General features: G+C 35.1%; 1 non-coding gene across 1 annotated transcript; it reads right to left on the reverse strand.

Moving 5' to 3' along the window:
- Window positions 1-3,752: 3,752 nt before the first annotated feature.
- Window positions 3,753-3,945, reverse strand: LOC145293443 (U2 spliceosomal RNA). Its single transcript, XR_013869730.1, has one exon. It is a non-coding gene; the product is annotated as a U2 spliceosomal RNA (small nuclear RNA).
- Window positions 3,946-4,702: the final 757 nt, after the last annotated feature.

Below are 4,702 nucleotides of genomic sequence, written 5' to 3' on the forward strand. Positions count from 1 at the left end.
AAGGCTAAGTTTCTCTGTGTGAGTCACTGTGATCCTACGTCTGCACCTGGCTAGAATGAAGGAGTATGAAAGCTGGGCGATAGGCAGGGCTTACCAACTCCTTAAGCAGTTCAAGTTTCCAAATCAGTAATTTGTTAAAGCAATCAGCTCTAGAAAAGTTGCCAGGAAGTGTGAGGTTAGTAGCAGAGGTCTAACAACAAAGGTGCTCTTCTCCTGGCTGTGTATGGGCGTCTAGATCACGCTTCGTCATACAAGGGTTTTCTGAAAAGTATAGCCTCCTATTTGTATGACTCAAAAGTTTGATCGCTATGATAACGGGCGAGCTATTGTACTGCACAAATTATGTGTAGCGCGACCATTCTCAATGCATAATTACAAGAAATTTGATGACGCTGTCTGAGTTCTTTTGCAGCTGATCAAGGAGTTCGACGCGCTGAATCCATAAATCACATTGTTTTTGGTCAATCAGTACAAGTTTGTAAGCTATGACCACATGTCCTTTTACACGTTTTCAATCACATTTAAAGGAAGTTGCTCGTGGAGGGGGGGGGTAAACTGCCATGTCGAATAATTATTTGGATGTAAAATAGATACTTTAATGACAGTAAGTATTCAGGTCTGATGAGTATGTGTGATTATGTCGAAAAAGAACACTTTAAAGTCATAAAACCGCGAAATTTATCAAAAATTGATGCTTAGCATCAACAAAGGACTTGCCTGTTTGGGAGGAATTAGTGCATGCGAAAAAAGAAGCAAAATACTTTTCTCACCGCTGCGCATAAGCTCGCCTTAACCAAACAGTTGACAAAGATTCTGGACAACAGTGGCAAGTCCTTCACTTGTGCTAGGTTTTTTCCAGGATTTACCATGAAAAGTTGAAAACTGGCATCTATGTTGATCCTCAAGTCAGTTAGCTGATCAACGATCCAAAATTCGAAAACTCAATGAACGAAATAGAATTGGAATCGTGAAGGTATTTGGCCTCGTATTGAAGAACTTTATTTACAACAATAAGGTCAGAAACAACATGCTGACTGTTTCAAAAAACTGAACTGCATCATGAGTCTCTAGACGCACTTCCTATTCTCACATGTGGACCGGTTTCCTGAGCCCCGTGCTTTCAATGTGTAACATGCGGGGGGAAATATTCCATCAGAATCTTAAACAGATGGAGATATTTTGTGTGGTATAATCCTGTTCATTTAGAGAGACACGATTTTATGAGGTTTCTGGTTGTTTCAGTTTTCTTGGGTTCAATATTATTATGTACTAACCAGGAGTAGTCACACAAGCCATCATCAAAGATTGCTCTTTGAGAATTACTGGTGGTGTTCCCTGGGGTCTGAGTGACAGCAAGAACCTCCCGATTTCCAGCAATCTTTCTTTCGATCATGTTTGCAAAATAATTTGTGTCCATTTTTTCCTGACTTTTTGATGGAATAGATATATTTTTATAAAAAAATCTATTTCTGTATACATTTGTTAAAACTGCAGCCTTTTCCATGAAATGACGTCACGATGGTGGTTATGGAGGTGGGAAATGATGATATTGCTTTTATAAGTGCTCTGGATGCCTTTAGGATTTCCAAACCTTCTATTTTAGGCAGGGGTAAGAGGAGTATTATCTGCTTTGTAGTTACAATGTAATCTCCCATGCATTATCTCCTTTGTTTTTGTTTGGGCGGGCGTGGGGGAAAACAGTGTTTGTTTTGTTCCCACAATGCCTGCTTCCAAAGCATTTTCTTTTTCTTTGTTTTGTAATAGTTATCATGTGATATCCGTACATATATGAAAAAACTCTTAGCAGTAACGAAGAAACCTTACCTCTGACGTACATCAACATTATTAAAACCGAAAATTACGTCAAATCAGTGAATAATATAACTTTTCAATAATAACCAAGGTGCTTCTGCAGTATGGCAATTATATTAAAAACAAGTAAACTCGTTGCCGTAACGCACTGAAAAGTAAGCTCAACAGAAAATTACAGAAAATAATCGAAGAGTTTAATTTTTAATAAGAAATAAGGTACTTGTACGATATAGTACTCATATGAAAAACAAAGAAAATCTTACATGTGACGTACATAAAAGTTTTTAAAACCGAAAATCACGTAAAATCATTGAGTAGTAGGACTTTTCATTGTTTTCTCATTTAGGTATAATACTGTATAAGTACCTTATTTCTTCTCATATCATTATTAAAAACGGTGGATAGATCAGAAGGGGTATCAAGAGTCGTTCTCAGAAATGGCTGAAACATTTTACGATCTTAAAATCACTTATTTCATGATCTAAATATCACTGTATTTCAGATATTTTTAAGAGATGGGTTACTATGAGGAGTCAGTTCCGAAAATGGCAAAAATCAATTTACAATCTAAAACTCATTTTTTTATCTAACAAATTAATGAATTAAGAATATATATATATATATATATATATGTATATATATATACTTTATTTACTCACATAAAATTAATATACGAAAGTATAAATTTATGCGTAAACTTTAAGTATTTACTTCAGAAGTGCTTAATACGTAAGTAGAGCTAGTTAATAAGTTACAAAATATACATGGCGATTAAGCTACACTGAATATTCCGCGTTTCATCCACTCTAGGACACTTCAGGCTTATATATATATATATATATATATATATATATATATATATATATGTGCAACTATAGCCATATTATCTGTCAACATCCTACACTTTTAATTGTCCATTAATCAAATCCCCCCAATTACGTGTCCATTTCTATGAAGAAATTGCAAAAGTTGACATGTAACATGTTTCTAACAAATCTTATTACTTACATGCTAAATTATCAGATTATCAGGTAAAAATTGTGACATAGTTATTACTAACTTTACAAGTCACTTTGATTAAATTATAATCTCCAGAAAAAAGTTATGCCTTACTATAGTTCTAATTCTTGTAATCATATCTATCAAGCAGTTATTCATATTTGTGTACAAACATATTTTTTTAATTATAAATAATAGAAATTAGAAATAATATTTCACTTATTCTATTATTTGCTTGTATGATGATGTTTACAACTACCGTGGAATTTCCACGGATTTTGCTACAAATTATTATTATTATTATTATTATTATTATTATTATTATTATTAAACCCATATAATCCTGGTCATAGTTGGTACACTAGGAGTAGTATAAAGTCTTCTGGAATGGCAATTGAAAAAAAACTACGAATCCCTGAATTTTAGGCGGCCTTTAGGCCGTTGCTATTGTAAGTACCACCAACATCCTTAGGAAAACCCTGGATCGTTGAAGCACTTCGTTTGGAGCCGGGATTGAGGAAAATCCTTTGGAAATGAATCCCATCTCTTTTCAGGGAAACGTTGATAAACGAAATCAGAATTATTATTATTATTATTATTATTATTATTATTATTATTATTTACTCACTACAAATATTCACACAGGCCATCATTAAAATTTTCTCGTTGAGAACAACTTGTGGCGTTTTCTGGAGTTTAAGCGACAACATATCTCCCCATATTTTTAGTACTCTTCACTTATTTCGATAATCATTGCAAGTGAATTTGCATTATCGTAATAGCCTTTACCATTGATTTCTCGATAGCGGTGACCACTGGGCTTTACTGGAACTTGGGTGGTTAAAAACCTCCCCAAGGTCCCAGCCCCCATTTGTATTAATCCAGCAAAAATCTTTCTAGTGCATTCTCTCCTCGGTCTTTCCATCATCTTTGACCATCGATTAATCTGGACTGAAATCTCTGGAATATTGCAATACCAGATCAGCCCGTGGCAAACGTGGAGCAAGCCCCTTACTCCTCGCCAAGTTACAAAAATCAGTTTAATATCATAATGCCCAAATAGAGTATATATCAGGTATTAAGCTGATAAGAACAGACACTACAGACGCGATCTGAGTCAAAAGACCAATATTACTTACTCACTACATACCATCATTAAAGATTTCTCTTTGAGAAAAACTTGTGGTGTTCTCTGGGGTCTGATTGACAAAGTCCCCTCAGATTTTTAGTAGTCTCGACCTATTTCGATAATTTTGCAAAAGAATTTGTTTTATCGCAAAAGCTGCTTACCATTGATTTATTGTTGGCAGTAGTCATTTTTTTACTGGAATTTAGGATTTGGGTGGCAATAAGCCTTTCAAGGTCTCAGTCGTCTTTGCAGTCATCCAATGGACGTTTCACTAGTTCTTTCTCTCCTCAGTCTTTCCATCCTTTTGGATGCTTCTCAACTTTGGTGTGCTACTAGTCGACGCTAATACTGCACTACTATTTTGGAAGGAGAAGTTTACTTAAAATTCTGAGGTTTAGTAATAACAGTAGCAGTAGTAATGGAAAAACTAATATTGTTTTTGTTGATTTTGTTTTCGTTTGGAGATTTTGTCGACTTAATTTAAATCGGTTTTCTTTCGATAATTTTACCGCCGCCGCGAAGGAATGCTGGTGCCAGTGGTGATTGTTTTCTATCAGCACTTTCTGGTTGCCATTTCCCTCGATCCCAATCTGTCTAGAATTTGAAATCACATTCATTAATATTTTCTCCGGCTTCTATCAGGTCGGACAATAGAACATCGACCTCCATGCGATATCGTTTCTATAATTTGGCAGATTGTATTTTTCAAAAACCTGCATTAAATCAGGCGATACGCCATGGACGAAATTAGGATCAAGTGGA

This window comes from Euprymna scolopes, chromosome 14, assembly GCF_053919585.1.
Source record: "Euprymna scolopes isolate OS-2025 chromosome 14, ASM5391958v1, whole genome shotgun sequence".
In the NCBI taxonomy this organism is placed as follows: Eukaryota; Metazoa; Mollusca; class Cephalopoda; order Sepiida; family Sepiolidae; genus Euprymna; species Euprymna scolopes.